General features: G+C 43.3%; 1 long non-coding RNA gene across 1 annotated transcript; it reads right to left on the bottom strand.

Moving 5' to 3' along the window:
* Positions 1-621: 621 nt before the first annotated feature.
* On the bottom strand, positions 622-19,772 carry LOC134425026 (uncharacterized). The gene is made up of 6 exons (XR_010029569.1): positions 19,627-19,772; positions 18,697-18,823; positions 18,106-18,362; positions 8,384-8,480; positions 983-1,105; positions 622-700 (listed from the first exon to the last, which is right to left on the bottom strand). It is a non-coding gene; the product is annotated as an uncharacterized LOC134425026 (long non-coding RNA).
* Between the last annotated feature and the right edge of the window lie 4,563 nt (positions 19,773-24,335).

Here is a 24,335-nt window from a genome sequence, read left to right as displayed (position 1 = left end):
GTAGACTTAGAGCAGGGGCAGATGCCAGTGGTAGAACAGGGGAGGAGGTTGGGTACTCGAAACAGAACTTGAACAGCATCATGTGATACAAGAGCCAGGAATCCATCATCCCAAGCCCAGGCATAAAAAGCATGAGGAAGCTGTAACCCAGCCTGTGGAAAGAGCTGTTTCAGAGCTGTTCTCCCCACGTGAGCTGGGTTGCTGTGACTTCTAAAGACCCATCTACAGCTGCAGTTTGCAGCCCTGTCCTAGCAAGAGGAAGAAAAAACCAAAAACATGTTGCCCCCTTGAAGTTTTTTGCCAGCCTTTTGGAAAGCACATGTAATGCAATCTCCAGCTGATTTTTGGCTTCAGGACAGCCCAAGAGAGAAAAGGTGTGTGTGGGTGTGTGTGTGCATGTTTACTGTGGACCAGGCAGGAAATGGAATGAAGTGGAATGAAGTGCACTTGTGGAATGAAGCGCAGAGTCTCATTTTACCTGCACTTGGGCTGTGTGATGCTAAAATGGAGAAATCAGCATGCAAATCCAGCAATCCCCGGGCTGTCATCACCTCCCAATTAGGTGCATTTGGTTTTGGTGGGCGCTGAAGGGTTGTGTCAGCAGGTGAGGTGGGATGGATGGCTGAAGGGTGCCCTGGGCAGGAGGATGCTCTGTGTGTGCATGTTTCTGCCTTGTGCTGGTGGCTGGAATGATGCTGGCCTGCCAAAATAAAAGCACTGCTGTCACTCACTGGCCAAAGGAACAGATTCTGGTCCTGGTGACGCTAAATTTCTGACAACATCAGTGCAACAACCACAGAATTGTAGAATATCCCTAGTGGGAAGGGATCCCCATGGAAGTCCAACTCCTATTTGATCCACCAGTTATCAAGGTCAAAGCATGGGTGTCTCAAGTACATAGTTTGGAACTTTCTGGTTCCTGATCCATTCTGCTCCCCTACTGCCATTTAATAACCATTTTCTAACTCATGTTATTGATTACCTGCATTGCATGAGGCGTCTCACAGGTTAGGGACGTTTGGGAGCTGCTGAACTTGGTGCTGGTGAAATAAAAGATCTTGCTCTTGTCCCAGGAAATGCTCAGACAAAACCAAGGGAAGAGGAACTGGCAAAAGAACAGGAGAAATATCAGGAGAACGTGCACCAGCCTAAAATGCAGCTGCATCCAGGAAAGAGAAGAAGACTTCTCTCTGTCATGAGGAGAGAGTGTGTCTGTCCTAGCCAGCCAGCCTGGGAGGGTGGGCAGGATCCTGGCTCCTTGGATGCCCCTGTGGTCTTCCCCTGACTGTGACCAGCAGTGTCTCATCAAACCAAGTTAAAGAGTGAAACAGAAGAGTGTCTTCAAAGTAAGGAATAACTTGCGTTTGTTGAAACAGAAGGACTCCCATGGAGAAATATCTTCCTCCCAAGAAGGAAACCAAAACAGCAATACATTGGTCACGCCGATAAGCTGGAAAAATTACATTTCCAGAGTAATTTGGAAAAACATACATGTGGTTCAATTTGTCCAGAAAAATAAAGAATGTTTCCACAGATAAAATCCAAGTAATTCTAAACCTCTGCAAGTGTTTAATTTGTGTGGAGCACCAGCAAATTCAGTATCTTTTCTATTTGTTATAACTGAAACTCAGAAATACATAGACACATTCTGTAGGAAATAAATTAGAGGGAGGTGAGCCAGTTGAAAAATTCCTTACATTCGGAGCCTTAGTAACAAATATGAGTTCCAGGTCATGGTAGGAAAAAAAAAAAAGGGATAGAGGAAAAGTGCCTGGATTTTGTAGGGAGGAAACTGAAATTCATGGTCAGCTTAAGATGACAGTTTACCATGATTGAGTAGAAGTCAAGGGCACTGCATGAAGTTTCAGTTCTAGACAAAAAGAAACAAGTCCAGAGCAGACTTGTGAGTCATTGTCAGAGCATGGATGCTTGAGTTTGGATATGCAGATAAGGCTGCCAAGAGAAAGGTGGGGGAGCAGAATGGAAGAGAGTAAGAATGTTTATTTGTGAAGCCAACAAAAAATTGTAGGGTGAGGAGATGGTGAAGAGCCTGGAGTCAACCAGAGCAGCATAAATAGAAGGCTGAGATCTGGGTGCTCAGAAGAACAGAATTTATTCTAAAAGCAAGGAAAAATGGGAGAAGAATTTAAGCTGCTGTTAGCAACAACAAAGTATTTAACTGTGACAAGAATACCAATGGTACTCTGAGCTCTACACATCTGTTTCTGTTGGGTTGGATTATCTTAAGAGAGAAGATGCCAAAAAAGCTTAAAAGAGCCCTGCCACCTTTGGCACCTACCCCAAATCAGGCCTGCACATCCACCCCGTGTCTCACTGAGACTGAGAGCTTCTGTCCTTGAAATGTTAAACTCATTATCTGCTAGGTGTGGACAGTCTTGTGTATCACAGAGCCAGGAAGAAATTTGACATCAGCATGTCACAGGGAGGGGGGAAAAAACCCAACTCCTGAGAAATGTTGAGAGTATGTGTATTTTTGGCAGAGGATACCAGCCAGACATGTCAGCTGATAGCATCCATAGAGCTGGAAGACTGAAAATGAACTGCAGTACAACAAACACAGATTTCACCACTGAAAGCAGCGCGCTGACATTTATATTAGCTCCGTTTGACATGACCTGATGAGCTGGGCTTGGCTGGAGCACAGCCTGTTGCAGCAGCCACCATCCACCCTCTGCTGGTCCAGCTCTCCAGCCCCTCTGCCCTGTGCCTTCCTCATCCTCCTGGAAATAAAAGGACATCATGATGTCCATATGCAAATATCACTGTTGGTTAGATGGCACTGCCATTATCTGTACATTAAACCATACAGACATGAGGTGGAAGGAAATGTGTAGGTGTTGAAAGTCTGAGCAAGCGGACCGTGCTGGTGCTCTTTGCTGTGAGAAGGTCAGCTCCTCAGCTCATGGGTGGAGGCAGGACTTCCACCTTGCCCTGATTGAGGGGACCTTGTGTCAAACCATGGCCACCAGTGCAAGTCAGGGGGACTTGAAAATAAGAAACATGGTGGGATCAGCAGAGGTTCCCCTCCTCCAGGCCATTCTGCCCTGACCAGAGCGACTCCTTTGACCTTGGTGGAGTTACCTTGATTTACCCGAAGGAAGCCCAGCCCGATAAATTCCGTCTGGTTTATGGCTTTGTGTAGGAGAGAAAGGGACGTTCGGACCTGCAGTCCCCAGGGCTACTTCGGGGGCTGACTGTCAAGGTGTGTTTTTTATTGTGTGTACTGCTTGTCTGATGATAGGAACTAAATTGAGAAGAGGCTCATTTCTCACAGGCCACTGAGCAACCAGAATGTGCTAACTGTCATACGTAGGAAGCACTCAGGTGTCGGGATTGTCAAGAGAGAAAGTGCAGTGCTTTTTATTAACTGCAAGAGCAATCAGCTCTGTCTGGGTCTGCTCAGTCTTGTGGAAACACATAGTTCACACTGGGCAATGCTCAGAGGCTTAACACAGGTATCAACACTGTGCCTGCGGTAATAACTTCACATCAGAGCTGTTGCATTACAGGCTGGTGCATAGTCACAACTGTGCTTGTGGTGCTTGGTAGTCTGATCCCTCAAAGGCATTTGCCAAGCCTGAATAGGCTGAAAATTGCACGACTCGATTGCATATTTAAAATGGATTTTGTCCTGCCCTCTCAGGTCTTGCGTGGTGTATGCAAAGGCTTTGTGCACCCCTCTGCCTGGCGTGGTGCCCTGCTCAGAGCCTCCTGTGCTGCTTCATCCTCAGGTCTGAGCAAAGGCAGCAGCTTCCAGGGCTTTGGGACAGAGCAATACAAAGAAATATCCCCTAAAAAGAACAAGGGTGATGAATATTCAAGGTCAGATCTGAAGAGGCTTTGAGCAACCTGGTCCAGTGTGAGATGTCTCTCTGATCATTGTCTCTCTGGACTGCATGATCTCAAGCATCCCTTCCAACCCAACCTATACCATGGTTCTGTGAAGATGATGTCAAGACACTTGAAGCCTTTTTTTCCTCAAATTAAGTTCAGGTCCACTGAGTCCTTCCCTGGAGGATATGAAAATACCCTCAGATTTCAAGGGGAATTCAATCTGATCTTGATTTGAATTTGGCTAACTTGAATTGAACTAAAATTGGGTTAGATTCAAACACAATTTAAAAAAAAAAATCAAATTACACATTAGAAAAGTGTTTCTAGCAGCAGCGTCAGTGCCACTTAATGGTGACAAAAGGGTCAGATGTGGTCCAGGTTCCATTTGCATCCTGACACTGTGTCACTGATGGACTTTGTGAGAGGAGCTCAGGGACTTGCTTTTCTCAGCTGGGATATCTCAAAACATGACCCAAAGTCATGATCACAAGCACATCCCCACAGCATGCATAGGAAAGAGGTCAAATATCCCTCAAAATTGCCTCCACACTGCCTAGAGCTTATTAGAAGCAGTATAAAAGGTTCAATCCCTGTCAAGGAGTCCCTACATCCATAAGACCTGCTACATCTCAGGAAGCTCCAGAAGTGGGGAAAATCTCTAACCTGTTGCCTCAGCTGGGAGTTGTCTGCCTGAAGTGATGTGTCTATTACATTTCCCTAGCCCAAAATCAGCTCACAATTAAACATATATGTGTGGGCAAAGTTCCAATCTGTTTACTTCCCCGCTCTACCCAGGGAGAGCCCTGAGAACAGCATTAAAACAAGAGGCCAGCTGAGCCAACAGAAATGTTCACGGCTGGCTGCAGTGCAGCACTTAGTTGCAAACGCAGAAAATAGCCCACTACATCAGAGAGAGAAAAATGAAATACACGAGGCGCGCTGCAGTGCCGGAGCTGCTCCCTTTCCCCATGGTCAGGGGTGCTTGGTGTCCCTCCCTGGTGCCTCCAGGGTGGAATTCTGCCTTGTGGTGCTTGAGGAGATGCCCAGCCCCAGAGCCATGCGCTCATCCCCTGGGTTATGGGTGGGCTGCACGCTTTGAGGACAAGCAAAGTGACACACGCTGTCACCAGAGCAGGGTGGGTCAGCTGTGCAGCAGCCTGTGCCCTTAGCAGGTGCTTCAATGTCAAAGGTATTAAAGCTGGTTATTTCCAGAGCTGTGCCAAGTGCTGTGCAGGCTTGTTCCTCCCCTACCCCCATTCTAATTAAATTTATAGGCAGCAACTACGAGCTGGGCTAAGAGTGGAGCTGTCAAGTCAGGAGAGAGGCACCAGCACTGCAAAACCCTCCAGCTGGAAAGACAGAGTTTCTGATGGTCGCTGTATTTTCTGGGAATTATCTCTCCAGCCTCATCTCTCATGTATTTCCCCATATATCTCATCTCTCCCTCTGTCTCTCACACACCCAGGTGCAGGCACACACGCAGAGGCACGTGCCCACTCTCTGAGTTATGTGCTATTTCCTCAGTTTGCTGGATTACCCCTGTCTTTACAGGAGTATATACAATATAGCTGAGGGCTCTATCCTTCTGCCAGCTACATCAGTGAAAATGCCTCATTTAACCCTAGACACAGGCAATTCTGATTTTCAGTGGAGCAGGCTTGCAGCTCTCAACTGATGGTCCTGTGACTGCATGGTGCAAAGCTGTCTGAGTTTGCACCTCATCCACCACCATAAGACTTGTTAGAGAAGTGCTATGGGCATGTCCTGGATAAACTGGGGCAATCCTGGTCACTGTTCCAAGATTAATTTCTCCAGCAAGGCAAAAAACTGAGATCTTCACATGGTTCACAGTGAACATTTCCTACAGCTTTCAGCTTTACATAAGACCATCCCTGCAGCCCTCAGCATCTCAGAGGAACTCTGATTTTGCTTGAGTGGTGCCTCCAGAGACAACAGCACCTTAAGGGATGAGGCAGCCCCAGGACCTACAGATGCTCTTTTTCCCCTCTTGAATTGTTCTGCAGGGTTTCCCCTGACCTAGACTGGGAGAGGTGATAAGATTGCAGCCAGCAGCAAAATGGCAGCGTGCCAAACAAATATATTTTCTGCAGCCCTTCTGAGGGTCATGTTACTTCAAACTGCTGTGTGCTCCTACCTGCACACACGTGGAGTGCATTGGCTGGTCCCTGTGTGGCACAGAACATGCTCATCCAGTTCATTTCCCTCTGGCCACATTGGAGGAGGACAGCAATTCCAATAAAGCTATCTCATCCAGAGGTTGCACACAAAATCACCAGGGAAGGCAAGCTTGGTGGAGGGTTTCAGTGTGCTGTTGTACACGTTGCAGCTGGCTTTGAAGCAACTTAAATAAACTGAGGGATGATGTGATTCTGATTTCCAAATCTCCTGGATGAGATGTTGCATTGCAAAGCCCAAACCTGATCCCCAGAGTTTACAGAAGAAAAACTCCCTCAACCGTTCTACTGCTACTGCAACTCCTAAGACAGTTTTCCAAAACTGAAAAAAGTCAGACAAAGATGAGGCGAAGGATACATGAGGGATTGAAGGATAAAAAAATTCTTTTTGGTAAAGTAGGGAACCTGCAAGAAGTGCTGAGTGTCCACAAAAAATGGGAGGGAAGATGGAGCTCTTTCAAAGTCAGGCTTTAGGTTTTCCCTGTTACTATTTGCTGGTTTTGTGAAAGAAAAAGGAACAAACTAAAATAAACTATCCAAAACTTCATGGCTGATGATGTTAGAAAATCTTTCTCTAAGTGCTGCTGGCGGGTGACACAGAAAACCAGGTACCTGTGATGTCTTGGTACCATCTGTAAGTAAAGTCTAGAGTGGGGTTTGGGTGCAGTTTAGGTCTCATCACGAATGGCTTAAATTTTCAGATGTTTTGAGACGTAACCTGGAAAACTTGCCATCCCTTTATTGCCCACAGAGAGGATAATTAACACCATAAAATGCAGCAGGTGACTGTACCCCTTTCTGATGCCAGGGGCTGATTTTAAGGTCAATGATTGAAATGCTCTGCTGGTGTCAGATGAGCCTTTGTATCTAAGATTTCACTCACCAAGGACTCTTAAGACCATGCACATTCATTAGTTTAAAAGATATAATTGCCCATCCAAGCTCACCATGTTCCATTTCTTCCTAACTTTGCTCACCTAAGTAGGTGGCAGTGAGTGCATTTGCTAACTGGTGATTACCAAATTATTTCATTGATAAACCTTCATCGGCATAACTTTTAGGGAAAAAAGTAAAGTTAATAATGAGTTGATCTTTTACTTCAACACAAGGTAATTTTATATTAACTTGGCCAATTTATTTGGGTTGGAAAGGAGAAAGAGAGAGAGCTTGTATTCCTTTGAACTAGTACTGCAACAGAGGCAAACAAATAGGAAAATTTCCAAACGTACTCATATTTTAAAATCCACATTAATTATAGATCCACTTATTCTTTGTAAAGGCAGGGTCTGCAGCCTGTCTGGGGGAGGGAATAGGGGGTCATGTATAAATTGTGTCCCAAGGACCCCACTGAAATTTCCATAGCATTCGCCATATGACACTGACGTGTGAAAATTGACATGAAGATTTGAAAATTGGGACCGAGGGAGACCAAGCATAAAATAACTTCAATTTTGCGCTCCCTCTGTCTCTCAGAGGAATAGTGCAGTGGACTGACCAACACAACACAAACAAGTGAAGGGGAGAGAAAAAAATATTCAGGGAGAAGGATAGTAGTTATTAAAGAGAAAACACACTCCTCACTCACTGAGAGAAAGGATGATCAATGGATTTAGTCACAGAGAAATTCAAGCAGAAAATTGCTGCTGTTTTTTATCTGAGAGGCAGAAAGTTTAACCAAACCAGAATCCTCTCAACTCACACCCAAGGAAACAGTGAAGAAAACCACTGTGTTTTAGAACAGCGGGAGAATTCTGTTTGTGTGTGCATGTGTGTAAATTTTTGTTCGTGATTTTTACAAGTGTTATGATGCCAAATAAACTGTAAGGTAGAATCCTCACCTTCAGAAAAGAGCTGCATTTTATCCTATCTCTATTTTTTCACTCTTTTTATGATTCTGAATGTGGTTTTCCAGAACTAAGTTTTGGTATTTTGGAGCCTTGTGCTAACACTTATGTACACCAAACCCAGCTTTAGGACTGGTCCCTTATACTTCCCAATAAATAGATCACTTTGCAAAGGCAGAAGGTACCAAAACATCCCTGGCCTATGGAGATAACACCAAAGTTCCTCTCCTGAATTACAACTGCCATTCAGGAAATAGATATCCATAATTTTCTTATCACTGACTAGGTATTCAATAGCTGACATCTTTGGGTTATTGGTCAAAATGTTAACAGGTCAGAAACTCCCTTTGGACTCCTAGCAGGACGATCCAGCTCTGCTGTGTTGCACTGCAGCAAATACCTGAAGACTATGGGGGTTGTGCAAAACTAGATTTGTCATAAACTTGGTCTGAAAATTCCACATACTTTATAGAGACGCTCAGCACTCACCATCATCATGAGCTTTGGAGAAGAGCACAGTTGCTGCTGCTGCTATTTCCCTCTTGGGTCACAAGTTGTTTGCTGGTCCCTCTTATCCAAAAGACACCTGCAAGGCAATGGAAGTGCAAGTCTGTACATTTCTGTACATTTGTGTATGGATAGAGATAGAGAGGAGACAGGCATGTAGACCACAGCTTTAGCTTTTAAACTACCCATTCTCTAGCTGCTGCAAGTCCTGAGGTCATTCTCAGGCTGACAGGATGCACTGCGCAGTCCTGAACACTCAGTGCTCTCCCCCTAGCCTATTTTTCTCAGGATTACTTACTTTATTTTATTTAGCTTTGTGGCACACAAGGTTCCTTGTGCTCGCTGATACGATGATCTACAAGAGCGGCGTTCTCATGCTATGGATCTCATTTATTACGAAGTGAAGTATATAATAATGAAAAATAGCTGCAGCTATTCCTCCTCTCTTCAGGGTATCTCAGCACCCTTATGGATGACCGCACACACAGTCAGCTCCATAGAAACAAATGGAGGGGAAATGGCAGCACACAGCTCCGAGCTGGAGGACTGAGTGCCTTTGGTCTGGAGCATGCTTGATCCATAGCTCCGGCTGAAGGCACATTACAGAGGGTACTGAAAAAAAAATATTTTTTTGCTACAGCATGCCTAGATGTGGAGCAGATTGGCCTTGTAGGAACTGGGGAGCGGGCAGAGAGGAGAATTCTCTATTACAGCAGCCCGTAGGAAGCATTTGTCAATAAACACCTTGAGGATTTTCTATAGAGTCCAAAGCAAAATGCCCCGCGATTCGCAGTCAAACACAAGAGCTGCCCATCATTGACTCTGAATGCTCTGCTGAGCATGAAAACAACAGCATGGAGACAATATGAAAAGGCCTTGCAGGTAATTTCACAGGGTAACAAGAAATGCCAGGCTTATTGTAATTACTGGCACTGGCGACAATGGAGTTAGTTTCATTTAAATGCTGGGACCTTCAGGGCAGCTTCTGTGCTTCACACACAGCCCGGATTTTATAAATTTTGTGCTTTGACTCATCTGATGTAGTTACATAAAATTAGGTGATTTGAGCTGCACTCAAAATGTGCTTTTGAACTTTTTTCCACAACTAGGAAAACTAGGATATTACATTTAAATAAAAAATAAATAAATTGGAAATTTACTAGGTGATCACCCGATTCCAGCATCTGAGGCTTTAAGGAAAATAACAAGAAAACGACAAGAATTCACAATACTAGAACAATAACAAGGATGATGATATTAATAACGGGTTATTATCATGTAAATAGAAAATAGAATGCAAGGACACAGTATCTAATGATTTCATTACTTTCTTTTACAGCCTGTTGCAATACCCTGGCCATAAGGCAGTATTGACTTGAGCTATAGTTTTGTTATGTGTCTGTCTTTTATTGAAATACTTACATCTCTTTGTACAGTGCCTGAATATGGCAAGGTTGATGCCATGTCCCTTTTAATGAACTCATATCATTAAGTTACTTCCAATTTACAAAACTGTGTGATCAGAATATGGCTCAATACTTCTATTAGCACTTTTAAATAACTCAGGAAATAATTATAATTATTTCTTCACTCTAATAATAAAACTAATAATGTCTATGCTTCCTCAGTTTTATTTCAAATACTCTTTAAAGGGCCTGAATTTCTCACCTTTAGAACTCTCTTAGTTTGTATGATCTCTTTGGTAAAGACCCACTCATCCCAGTACAAAGGTGATTTAAAAAAGATTTTCTTTACTTATTTATGTATAATCACAGTACAGATTACATCAAATGCTTTACAATGTATAAAACACTCCTGGCTGGTTTCACGCACTTGGGAGATAGTCATCTCCCTGTGAAGTCTGAGATGAAATATTCAAACAATAAGAAAATAAAAAGGATAACACCCACCTTAAAGAGGTCTTCAGAAGCCTGCTGGGCAGAGTTTGAGGAAAGATGGGAAAGATATACTGCAATTTTTTAGAAGGGATGGAAGAATCACCTCGATTGCTACCATGGAGAAATGTTTTCAAGGTTACTTTTAACTCCAGAGCAATAGTAGCAGACACTTGGCAAGCTGTCCTGAAGATTTTAACTAGAAAAGTGATATTCACAGAAGCAAAAAAGACAGTTATAGGCCATTGGGTCCAGTGTAATTGGCACTCGGCCTCAGCCACAGAGGTTGGAAGCTCTCTCTGAGTTTGACACAGGGCATATATTGAAGTTGGAGGCAGTTTAGTGAAAGCTCATTTTCTTGGACTATATAGTTCTGTCAAAATGCAAGCGCTTCACAAACAGCTTCAGAAATAAAGACGGAAGAATAAAGTTCCCACAATTCTGAAATGTCCACTTTTAAGAGTTTGGAAATAGGGTTTGAGGTTTGTGTTTAGTTTTTATATATGTGCATTTTAAATAGTTTAATATCTGTAGATGTGAAACCCCCACAGTTTTAGATATACAAATATATACTTTAATATATATGGTTTTTAGGTATATATACACATATATATATATGCAAATATATACAGGTAAATATATATATATATAAATATCTTTTCCTTTACTGGAATTCTTGGAATTAGAATTTTTCCTTTATTGGACTATTTCCCTTATTATAAAATTAATTTGAAAGCTGAAAAGCAAAATAAAACACTGTTTGTAAAAGGGATAATCTAAAACTTCAAATATCTCAAAAAGGGAAAGGAGATTAACCTCGAATTATTTCTGTAAGTGCTGATCTGCATTGGATTAATCAGATTTTTTCCATTTGAAAGCAGAAAGTGAAGTAAGAAACTATCTGGCTAATCTTAAGGTAGATGTCATGGGTAAAATCAACTAAAAGTAGAGAAGAAACAGCCCTTCTTGCTTTGTAGGCATCAAGTTTTTTTTTTTGCAGACAGACAAGGCTTCTTAAGGACATTCTTGATATCTTAATACTTCAATCTTGTTCAGTGTCATTTCTGAATGAGACCATTGTTGAGGCAACAGTGAGTTGCATAGCTCCATCAACCTTCTTTAATTTGCTTGGAGATTATGGGAAAACCTCTATAAATCAGTTTTATGACCTCATGAAAAACTTACAGTTGTATGGCATCACTTGCATGAATTATGAGATAGCCACAAAAAGGACCAAAGATGTCAAGGACACCAAAGTGAAGCTTTATGTACCCTGGGACATGGCAGCACATGTCACAAATCTGCACTTGGTAGAAATACCAAAGGCAGACATGGAAGCTTAAACTCTCAGTGTCTCCTAAGCATGAAACAGGACTTGAAAAGGCTGGGAAGGAATTGTTAAAATAATCTTCGTGAGAGTCATTAGTCTGAAGATGTAACAATTTAATTCTTCATTAGCATTAAAAAAAAAAAAAAGAACCAGAATGTGTGCAGAAAAAATATACTTAATGAGAAAAGAATGCAGGTCAAATACTCTTTTTTCTTATTCAAATGCAAAGTTTACATAATGTCTTTTGTTAGAGACTTTATGCAGTGTGAATATGCTGCAGCTGTAGCCACATATTCAGTATGTTCACAAAATAGACCTCCAGTTGCTCTTTCCTGGAGTTCCTTCTGCTTTAACATTGCATCTCAATGTTTTTCTCATATTTGTGAAAACCTAACCCAATCATCACTGAACTTTATGTTGCTTCATGGTACTGTAAACCTAAAGAAAAGCCTGAATTTTGCAAATTGAGTTGAAAACCTCAGAGAGCACCTGGGGATCAGGATCTTTGTAATGTTAACAGCAGAGATAGCCACACATGCCCTGATTATTAGTTAGGTGCTTCCATCAACACTGAAACATTTCATAACATCAAACTCATTTTGACACTGCTTCTTTTTGGAAGAAAACTAGAAGAAAGATCTTGACTGTGCTAAAGAACCCATGCCAACTTTTTGAGGGGGACACAACAATATTTGGCTTTACATTTTAATTTTCTATCATATAATAGGGAATTATTAAAAAAAAATTAACCCAAGTAAAATATTCTGGTTTTGTCAAAATATTTCTTTCTTTTATTGACACTAAATAAATCTTATGATGTTTCCTGGCATGAGTACTGAATGTTTCCATTGTCACTCTATCCAGAAGGAGCCAGGCTCCCAAATCTCATCCTCCCCGTGTTAAATGAAATGTTTATCCTTCACCAAGTACTGATCAGCCTAAACATAACCTCATTGAGATTTGCCAGGATAGGGGAGGCAGAAGGTCCTGGGCTGAGCCAGAGTGAGCCCTGGCCAGGCTGATGTGCTCTCAGCCTTTCCCTGTGTCCCTGCAGCCCTGTGCTCAGGGAGGGGACACAAATGCAGCTCTGTGTCACCTGTGGAGGGAGGAAATTGTTGGTGCTGTGCTGGCTGTGCTGCACCAGTGCCCTGCACCACTGCAGGTGGGTCTGACACTCTCTGCTCTCCCCCTGTTTAATTCCCACCTTCTCCCCTTTCTGTCCTCACTCCAGAATTCCCCAGGACTGCTCTTATGCCTTAGAGCCAAGCAGACTTTCAGCCCAGGAGAGCAGCAGACAGTGAACACAAGATATCTGTGCCTGGTGCTGTAAACTAAATGGTCCCATTTTCTATTTTAACAGGGCTCAGTGCCTCTCTTTGGAACAGAGATCTGATATGGAGAGATAGACTTTGCTTTCCTCCCCTCCCCTGGCCTTCTCAGCTTGATGCTCCTACTAATTCTCTCACTCAGGCCCTGCTGTTTGAGTCTCTTCTCTCTTTTTTTCCCCTCTGCCATTATTTCGGGTGGTTACTCATCCCATTTGACTCCCCCCAGGGTGTCACCAGGCTGCTGCCAAAAGCTCTTCTGTTTCCTCTCCTGTTGTGCTCACTCTTTCTCTTTGTTCAACTTTTAATCTCAGCCCTCGGTGAGGTGTGCTGAACAGTCATGATGAAGCATTCAGGATGTTAGAAAGTAAACTGCTGGAAGAGGTCAGCAGGAGCAGAAACCAATAAAGCACCAGGAGGAAGTTGGATATGTACGAACAAAGCAATTGGTAATGATGTGAAATAGTTGGGTCAAACAAGGGCTGTGCACAAATGAAAAGATTCACCTCCAAACACCTGAAAAGTTTACCTAACCTGCTTCTCCTTGACAGGAGCTGGTCTGTTGCTGTGAACCATTGCTAACAGCTTTATACCCTGCTTTATTTGCACATCTCAACACCCACACGAGCGGCTGGCCATCAGCAGCAGGGTGGATTCTTTCTTCAAAAGAAACTCCTTAAATCCTATAAGCCTCCTGTTTCCTTTTCTTTTCATTGCTGCTTATTACGTGCAAGGTGTGATTTCAGACTAAGTTTCCAATACCCTCTCTTAGCACCAGAAAAGCCATTGAATTCAAAGGGGTGGCCTCTGATATATGGGATTGTTCAGTGTAAAGGTGGCCTTGTTGAGCTCCTACTTAGGCAGAGAGCAATCAGATACTACAGCTCCCACTAGAGAGGGCAAAATTCCCAATTTGCCAGGCAGGAGAGGTTTGCTTACAAGTGAAGGATGCTTTTTTTAGATGGATTTCACATCTGAATTCCCCAGATTGACCCAGGAAAAAGTGAGGGGCAAACAAACAAACAAACAGAGAAAGGAAAAAGAAAAGTTCAGTTCAGATTAACCCATTTTCATGAAAAAAAAAATTTTTTTTTTAAATAGATAGTGAAAAACAATAGCAATAGGAGAGATTTTGGGCATGGCGTTTTCAGACTGTCTCCTCTCCTTTCCTCCCTTCTGAGGGGCCAGCACTGCAAGAGGGGATGTATTTTTCCGCCTTTCACACTTGCAAGCCAAGGCCCTTCTCTGGCTTTGCTCTTGGTACAGCTCAGGGAAAATATTTTAATGAAATTTCCTCAGAAAGTGAATAAGTCCCTGTTGGTCCCTGCTGTCTCTGTGTCGTCGCTGACCTCCTCTGAGAAAGTGTTCTGGCATTTCCACAATGGCTGAGGTACACTGACCTGAAAGGAGCAGAATTCCGAGAGCCTGGCTCAGATGGCAAATTGGACAGGACTTTTCCCTTCTCTGGGAAGGCAGCCAGCCTTGCAGCTGCAGCCTGGGCCACTTCAGAGCAGACCTGGAGGGCACTTTCCTAGACCTCAATGAGAGCAGCCTTTATTAAAAGGAGAATTATAATATTAATAGGAAAATTATTTTGCTGCTAATGACAAAGAACTCGGTTTCTTCATACTTGGACACAGTTATATTCCCAGCTATGCCAATCTCAATATTATCTCAGATGGATACTTGTTCCCAGGAGGCCCTTAGGGGAGTGACCTTATGTCCCTCTACCTTTGATAAACCACTGCCTGCATGCATATAAATCAATTAACACCATCAGCTTATGCTAATTTTGAATTTAGATGGCATGCTGGAAATAAACAGGGGTGTTTATGCCTATCTAGAAAGAGACCACAATAACAATCTTCCTTCTTCCCCAATGTACACACAAAAATATACCCACACCCAGTGCACACACAAGTCAGGATCCAGCAAACCCCCAACTTCAAGGAGCTTTCATTTAGCTGCTTGTGCTCTCTCTGTTTTCTAGGGCAATTTGGACAAACAGAACAGCCAAAATAACACCATGCAACATATAAATATCCCTTGTCAGCCATTTGCTTTCTGGTTTGCTGCTGTGTCATTCCCATTCCTGCTTTTGTTGTTGTTCTGGTATTGCTTTCTTTAATTTAGGGTACTCTGAGGGATGTGATGTTACCAGGCTGGGGAGAAAAAAGACATTTAAAAGTGGAAAAAAATTATTCATTAATAAAGGTTCCTTTTTATCATAGCCTAACTACCCACAAGAAACAGCACATCACAGCTTCCCCCCACCCCACCACAGAGCATGACTTACTGGTTTTAATGGTCAAGAGCCATGCCTGAAGTGTTGGGTCCAGACAAGAGCAGCTGGGAACACATCCAGGAGGGAGACAGAGCCTCAGGACACAGAGGATGATCAGAGGAGCCCCAACAGCCTTTGAGATCAGACCAAATGATAATTCCCCTCTTCACCCCTCCCCTGGCAGCCAGGTGAAGGGTTCACAGGTGGTGGCCAAGCCACAGCAAGCAGACACCCAAGGAGCTTTAAGGCCCTCCAAGCTCATCAGCAAAAGCTCCTTGTGCTTCCTTCTGGAGGACTTTTCCCTGCCCAGGCTCTGTCTGTGTCTGGACCATGAGTGGAGTGTGAGGGTGCTATTTGTAGAGCAAAACACATCAGTACATGACATGTTTTAGTGCAAGACACGCAGAGCTGTGTGCTGAGAATCTATTCTCTGCCATTGACTTATCTCCATGATAAACATATTCATGAACTAGGGGTAATTTTTATCTCTGATTAAAGCTGTAAGCAGGCACAACTCTTTCTCAGTTGACAGCTCTGGGCAAGGAATGGATATGGCAGGATTGTCTAAAATACAAGTCAAGTTAATTTCCTTGGATCCTGCAATTCTCATCAACATGGGCATTTTCTGATGATATGATTTACTTACCAGCAGTGCCCAGCCTTCATGCCAAGGCAAAGAAAAACAGAGGACATATGCTGAAAAATTTGTAGCATGGTCCCCTAATCAAGTGCTGGCTCCATCCTGTATCCTGTTATAAATTGTAATCTACATTATGTCTACTGTACACATTCTTTCCTCCACTCTGCCTGATTGCATTTAAATACTTTTTTAAAGTCATTATTGGTTCTCCTATTATTTATATGTTGCTTGGTTTGGTGGTTCTCTCCTTTTCTTTTTAGCAGAAAGACCCAAGGTTACTTTTATTCCTCATATCTGAGGAGCCAATTAATTTCCAGCATTCCCCAATGCCATCCCAATAAATAGAGGCTTCTGTAGCCATATTTCCTTCCACAGGGAGACCAGGATGTTGAGCCAGTTCTGAATCCAGTCTTAGATCTACTCCATGGTTGAGATATTCATAGGATGGTCTCAGCTGAAACCCTGTCTGCTCACCTCATTACTGTGTGTGCTGCTTTCCTCATTGCTTTTCTGTTACACTCAGAGTACATGTGTTTCACTTTCACTCCCAGGCCAAAGAGACCCCATTTCTGAGCAGTATTACAATGACAATATCCACAGTTGGAGAGGGAAAGCTGAGGGAGGTTCTAATTTTTAGTAGGTTTTAGTTACTTTTAATAATTTTGCCATAGACTGTTTTTTTTTTTCCCCTTTGTATATACTCCTTACTTCCTCCTTATAAATCCACAAAATACCCTTAAAATCATTCCTCTTTCATTTAAAACTGCTGGGGGCTAAACTGGCCCCTGTGTGGTCTGCAGTGGGGAATTAAAACACCATAGCAGCTTTCATGGGAACAGGTGTCCTAAAAAGAGAGATGGGTACAAGCACATCCTGGGCACAGCCCCTCCATAAATAACAGAACTCCAACCCTCTTAAATAGCCTCAGCAAGCCTCCCTAAGAGTTTTAGGGAGACATCACATTCCTTTAAAACTGGGTAGTCAAGCAGCTTCCTTGCTGCTTGGGGGCAGAGGAGCAGCGCCAGGGTCAGGCACACAGTGACAAGTGCTGTTTTAGGGGGGCAAAGCCATGGAGAAGCAGCATTTATGGTGCTCTCTGCCCTCATACCTCTCTGTGCTCTGTGCCTTGTCCTGTTTTTCTTTGCTGAACCGCCGCCTTTGAGTGTGGGGGAAGGTGGGGCTGTGCAGGTTGGCGGCTGTGCCCAGGCCAGGCAGAGGGATGTGGCTGGAAGTTGGCCGAGCCCTGGTGCGGCTTTACGCCATCCCAGCTGGTGGCACTGCATCATCCCTGCAGGGCCAAGCGGGGGCCTTGACGCTGGCAAAGGGATCAGACACGAGCCAAGGTCAGCAACACGAGCAGAGATGCAAGGGAAAATGCATCACAAGGCCAGCAGCACGAGCAGAGATGCAAGGGGGAAATGCATCACGGGCAGTGGGGAGCCGGCTCCGTGCAGCTCGGAGAGGATGCTGTGGATGTGGGACTAGCCAGCCACAGACAGAAAACTGGGCTTTTCTCTCCTTGAGAAACAGGGAGGAAACAAGGCATCCTCCAGGCTGAGCCCAGGAGCAGCTCAGAGAGGATGCTGTGAATGTAGGACTAGCTAGCCACAAACACAAAACTGGGCTTTTCTCTCCTTGAGAAACGAGGCATCCTTCAGGCAGCAAAACACTGTTCAGATCAGACTTTAGAGGGGAGAGTGCTAAGCTGGAAGGCAAAGAGGTCTGACATGGGCAAAAACACATGCAATGAAGGATAAAGTGCAAAATCTTGCTGGCCAATGGCACAAAAACCCTCTGTTAGTGAATCTAATAGGCGTGTGACACACACATGGTGGTGGTAGTTGAGCCTTCCCATCTGCCATCCCACTACTGATTAATCAAGTGCCTCTAAACCGAGGAAACCTCCAAAAATATCCATCGACAAGAGCTGAGAGTGTGAGAGAAAGTAAGACAACTCCAACTGTGTCGGCAGAGGCTGTGCTTGATGCTAACAGGTGGTGACGAACACTGCGTGATTTAGAGCTCAGAGGGGAATAGGAATCTGAAAGATCAAGTATCATTCCAAAACACTGACAGACTTTGGGATCTGAACCTTCAGGCCTGAGGTCTTCCAGGACAGAGCAGAACATGAAAATAGGGAGAGGAAATGGAGAATTCAGCTCCAGTTCAGCATTTCCTGCCTTCAAGAACTCTTCATTATAAATAGTTTAAAAAGAAATTTGTAGCTCACCTGATATGCTGACATTCTTGAGAATGCAGAACAGTACAAAGTATTCTTTTGTTCAGATCTTAGAGCAGTCTTCAGACTCCATACCTTGCATCCTTTACACATTAAGTTGCAGTGACAACTGTACCCGTACCCTATACAAATGTTGATTGGCAGGATGAAGACTGGCAAAAGTAGGATCTCCAAGTGATTTATGAATGTAATTCAGCTGCTCTTGTTTATAAACAGGCTGGTTTGCTGAATTGCTGTGTGCATCATTCCTGCAAAGATACACGCAGGTCTCAGGTGCTCTGCACGCAACAAGAAACCTGCAAGGCACCAAGGAAGTGAAGGAGGAGAGGTGGAGTAAATGAAATAGAAACTCTTGAGTAGGAAAGATTCATTTCCCTGAAGTTGCAAGACTGAAATTTAGCAATGGAAGGAATTCACTGGCCTGGCAAGCCTGAATGCTGCCACAGGAAAATACTTTGGGACTGCCTCAGCACTGTCCCCAATATCCTTAGCAGTTATACACCCTATTCTTCTCCTCAAGAACAGAATCATCTTGAAAATAATTTATCCCTCTTATATCCAGTACAAAGCAGTAATACTAACCAGCCAAATCTTTGCTGTTGTACCCAAATAAAATGTGATCAGAATTTGGCTTGATGAAGATCTGGTGAGGGAACTGCACAGAGCAGAGAAGGATTTGTTTTCTTTTTCCATTGTGTCAGAACGAACCCTATGAAAAGAGAACAGTGCAGCTTTAATAATAAAAAAAAAAAAAAAAAGAAAGGAGGAAAGGAAGAAAAAAAGAAAGAAAGGTGCCTCAGTTGTCTCGGCAGCTGATCAACAAAGGAGCAGTCGTGAGCTGTAACCTCTTGGAGCTGCAGTCTGGAACATGACACATGTCAGGCTATGATAAATGGTGCGGAGTGTGTGCAATTTCAAGCGCAATGCCCTTGAGATGCTCAGGACCCCGATCGCAAATGTTATTGTTAAATTAAACCTTAAAGGAAGGATTGGGAAGGGGAGGGGTGGGTTTGTGTGTGTGTGCGTGTGTGTGTGTGTGTGTGTGTTTTTATTTATATATATATATATATATTTATATATATATGGATGTATGAAATGCACAGAAGAGAAGGGGGAAATGGCAAGGTGAGGAGAGAAAAACTTTATATTTCTTTTAATTGAATTGTGCATCTTCTAGGTCTGGTTGAGCTATGGGAGAACTTCAGGCAGGGTTTTTCTATCCTACAGGCATTTTATTACTTTTGCTCCATCACAATTTGATAGCTAGAGATCAGCTAAAGTAGGCAGGTGCAAGATTGGAAAACAGGTAAATAAATAAATAAACACATGCCACAGATGTGCAGCTTCTCTAGCTCAAGTGTTCTGCATCCAGGTACCTTTGAATCTAAATGAATGAAGTTTCAGAGAGTACTGAGTGCTGATTTTTGGGAGCTGCCTGTCTCTGAGGGCTTGTTTGTTAGTTGGATTGTTGTTTGATGGTGTGTGTTTGTTCTTTCTGAGACAAATACTCACCCTTAAGAGCTGCTCTGAGAAAGAGGCAAGTTTACATCCACATCCCACTGTGAGGAGAGCAGGGACAGAATTTTGCAAGTTCTCCAGGCAGATTTCATCCCCAGCCTGCAAGAATGGCCTCGAGGTGCAGCTCGTTGGTACTGTGGTGTCAGTGTCCTTTTTCCTGTGGTTTTGGAATGGGAGTGGGGACAGGGGCAGTGAACAGTGTTTTAGACAAGCAATTGCAGTAGAGTGAGGGGTCACGGGGTATGGAACAATAAGAAACAAAGCAACCTCTCCCACATGCTGAATAACCTTTTGCCAGGAGAGGTAGCAGGAAGGGCTCCACAAGCCTTACCCCCTGAATTTTGCACCACGTGGGTGCTGTAGAGAGCAGAAACTGGATCTCCTGGGCTCCCACCTCTGCAGCTTCCAGGTGCTGCCTTGCTCCCCCTAAAAAGGTGAGAACCAACACGCTCCTACCTTGAGGCTGACTCTGGCCACTCTGGACCTGGAATTTGTTCCTCTCTCCTCTTCCTTCTGCTGCCTATTTTATGCCTCCCATCTTTCCCGTGTGCAGAGGAGCCTCCAGTTGGAAACTCACGCAGATTCCTCAGAAGTCCCCTCTTTACTTTCTCCCTCCCCTACCACATCCATGCTAAGTGCAATTAGTGTAGGCAGAGCAGGAAACACAGTGGGGAAGGGAGCTGTGTAAACGAGGGGGAGGACACAGGGTGGGTGAGGGACGGGGTGGGGGAGCTGGAAAGGGTTCAAGGGGAAATGCTTGCGTGGCTCGCGTAATTGAAGGGAAGAAGGAGGCAATGGGAAGGAGATGGGAAAAAGCCTTTAAATCATGATGGAAAGTAAATTCAAACAAACAGTAAAAGGTAACAAAGGACTAGCAGTGACTCATTTAGCAAGATATATTGTTTGTTCTAATTTTTACCAGGTACAGGACAAACCCAATGGTTGGGAAAATGACAGCGTAAGAGACCTCCATGACCTATTTAAAACACTTAGGACAAGGAAAACAGGTAGCAGAGATTTTGCTGCACCAGATCCATCTACTTATTGCTCCTGGTTGCCTCATAGTGACTCATTGTCCATTAAAACCTTCAGAGTGTCATGACAGCATTAAAACCAAGGCTCAGATTTGGGAAATATAACATATTCAAAGAACTTATTAGATACCAAAGTACTAAGATTATTATTTTTAGTTGCATCTTATGAACATCCTACATCTTGTTTTGTACTTTTTGGCTACTGTTGCCTAGCGTCCAGGAAAACTCAAGTCCTTTTTCAGTTCTTTGGAATATTTTCCCCATGTTTCTTGTTATTAAAGAAAATAAACATTAGACAAAAGCGGATTTTATTGTATCTATAAATAATTTAATGCAGATGGATTCATGGAAAATACCAGCAGGCAGATTTTCAGAGAGAAAGAAAGAAAGGGAATGGTCTAAGGTTAGATGGTGAGGAAACAGAAAGAGTGAAGAGACAAGAAATTACAAGATGTGATGAGTAGATACAAACAAGAAGGTAACTAATAAAAGGTAGCTGAACATAAAGATGCCTTGGAAAGACAACTCAATCACTTTAAAAAGAGATTATCCTTTAGCTATGAGCTTCCTGCTACCAAGGAAAAGAAGGCATTTTCTCTGTGTCTTGGGAGGGTACCACGGACTTATATTTAATAATTTCTCATACTGACATGTTACCACTCCTAACTTTTCCTTTTGGGGACAGGTGATGACAATGTTGAGATGATAATTTAATGATGTATCCCTCCTTTATGACTTATCACAGTATCCTGTGGACTTAGAAGCCCGTGTGGATGGATGCCTGAAAAGCTGTTGATATTCAGCGCTGTGTCTCATCCTAGAAGAATGCCTGTTGTATTAGAACATGGGAAGTTATATGAAATGAACTTTGAAAAAAATCTTGGCCTTTAGGTAGGAGGAGCTGGTGAAGAAATGAGTGGGAAGGAATAAAGACATTTTTAGGAGGAATGGAGCAGCTTTGCTTGACTGCAAACAGCCATTCCTAAGCCACCAATTTTTGCTGATGTTGCACCAGAAAAGCCTTCCTTGAGGTATTGCTTCTGCCAGGCAAAGTGGAATAAAAGCCAGTTAAGAACTCAGCTGGAGTCATTGAAGCAAACATAAAGCAAAACCCTGTGTTGTATGGGATCCCTCCCTCCACTATGTAAGACGTACCAGGCCTCTTTGTCCAGTCACTGCTTGGACAAGGATTGCATTTTTGTGGTGTGTCTTGGCTATTGTACCTGTGCATAACCAAAAGGCAACGGGCACTGAGGAGGAAGGGCAGAGGAGCTGTAAACCAGGTCTGTGACAAGAGCTGAACGTGTCTCTGCTCCCTAGGAGTGCTTTTGGGAGAGGTGCTGCGGCACTGAGCCATCTCCTGCAGTCACAGGACATCAGGGGAGGGAGACAGGAAGGTTTCCAGGGAAGAGAAACCACCCACCCACAGACGAGAAGAAAGGTTTACTTGAGACATTAGAGAAACAGGAGTGGAAGCCCAGGGAGAAATCTCCTTCTTGCCATTCTGCTGCTGTGCCACATGCTGGGGGAGCAGCACATTGTTCTCCAGCTGAACAATGCCCAGTTCCCACCACGTGCAAAGGGGAAAAGAATGTGAGCTTTGCTTTGCTTTATTATCAACTTGTGCAGTGCAGAGATAACTGCACAGGCTGCTCGGTCCCCGAAAAGCGAAGATGAATTTTGATCAAAATTGGATTACAGGGCATTTCATTTCTACTTAAGAATGGTTCTGAATTGGTTTCCCATTTACTCAATATCCACAAAAATAACAAAATAAAAACTGTCAAGACAGAATAATGCTGCTGAAAAGAAAAAATAAAGCTCAAAAATTTGAGAAAAAAATAATTGGACTGAAACAGCTCCAAGTCAGATTACCATTAAATCTTCCTAAGAATGATGAAGGCTCTTGCAACCAAAGGCAAGATATTTCATTAGGCTGAATCTGCATATTTAATTCTCAGTGTGCCAATTTAATGTAATTTTTTTTGGTTATCAGGGATGGCTCTTTCTTGATATATAATAATGACATTGCATTTGGTTTAAAAGTAGAAGTCCACAATCAAGGCAATCACAGACTATTAAGTGCTCAGTCAAATCCCAATCAAATTGTGTTCAAATGGGTTAAAGGGAGACGGTCAGAGCTGCCAATCCCAAAATACAGCCCGGCCCTTCATCCCATCCTGTGGCCAAAGGAATAGCACTCTCTTGACTTCAGCAGACCCTGTGATGGAAAATATTTCTGTCCAAAACAAAATTGGCCTGTAATCTGGGTAAGCTATTCAGAGCAAACAGTGGCAAATTTAGCCTTTTCTCCTGTTCACAAATCATCCATGTACGGACTTTGTTGTTTTAATGCCTTTGCATGTATTTGTCTGACAAATACTAAATATAGAAATAGCTCAGCAGCCTGGTGACATTGATTATATCTTGTATTATCTGTGGTAGATTGTGGTATATGACTGGTCCTTTAGGTTACACTGCAATTTAGCCATAGAGCAAATATGTTAAAATACCAGTGTAAAACGTACTAAATCAGATCCTCATGAATTTTAAAGCCTGGAGTCTGAAGCTCTTCCTCAATCTGTTTACCAAATCAGAGCGGCTGCTCTCAAATTAAAGTGCAGTGCCCCATCCCCATAAGCAAGATCAGGCTTATGAGCCATCATAAACCCACTCTGCGCTTCTAAATGGCAGCTGATTCAGCTGTAACCTGAAAGCAGCTTTTGGGACCAGAGCATTTAACATTTCCAAAAGTTTCTTACCATTGTCAACCTTCTAGATTCTTTCAAAATCATCCAGCATGCCAGGCCGTGGGTTCTGAGTTAAGTGTCTGTACTCAGTAGGCACCTACTGAAAGGCAAGAGCAATGTCCCCTCTGTTTTAAAATGTTTGTTTTGTAACAATACATGTTTGCAAATGTGTTTGTGTTTCTGTAGGGATTGATTGAAAATAAGATCATAATACTGAAAAGAAGAAAATCTGCATTTTTGCCCAACAATGTAGAAATGTTATGTGTAAGAAGGCAAGATATGGAGGCAAATTCCATTTAAAGGGTTGAAGGCTCAGTGCGATGGCACAGAAACCAATGTCAGCGTTTGCTGCTCTGAGCCTAATTTTGTCAGAAATTGCTGCTTAAGGACCTCAGGTGTCATCTCTCCATGGAGGACACAATGAACATCTTAGGGTTTAGTCTGTTTTCTGGTGCCAAAAGGGCAGAGCCGGGGCTGTGAACGTCTCCAAAACCAGACTGGAGAGGGCTGAATCCTACCCACAGGCACAGGCTGCCCAGAGAAACTGTGGATGCCACATTCCTGCCCGTGTCCAAGGCCAGGTTGGACGGGGCTCTGAGCAATCTGGTCTCGTGGAAGGAAGGTGTCCCTGCCAGTTCCAGGGGGGGTGGGCTGGGTGATTTTTGGAGGTCGCTTTGAACTCAGATCTCTGTCTGTGAGACGGCTGAAGGATATCCATAAATTCCTTGTGCCCTGAGTGGACATTCAGCGAAGAGAATACTTGTTCCATAGTTACACAAAACCTATTTATTACCTGTGAGAGATCTGATCCTCAAGTATGTGCCAGGGAAAGGAAAGTATTCCCAGGGTCATGTTGTCTCCTCTTGTCTCGGATGCTTTGCAGTGTTTCTCTCCAAGAGGAAAACTTTTCTTGCTGATG

This window comes from Melospiza melodia, chromosome 15, assembly GCF_035770615.1.
Source record: "Melospiza melodia melodia isolate bMelMel2 chromosome 15, bMelMel2.pri, whole genome shotgun sequence".
In the NCBI taxonomy this organism is placed as follows: Eukaryota; Metazoa; Chordata; class Aves; order Passeriformes; family Passerellidae; genus Melospiza; species Melospiza melodia.
The sequence above is the reverse complement of the archived record's forward strand: the minus strand, read 5'-3'. Positions and strand labels throughout refer to the sequence as shown.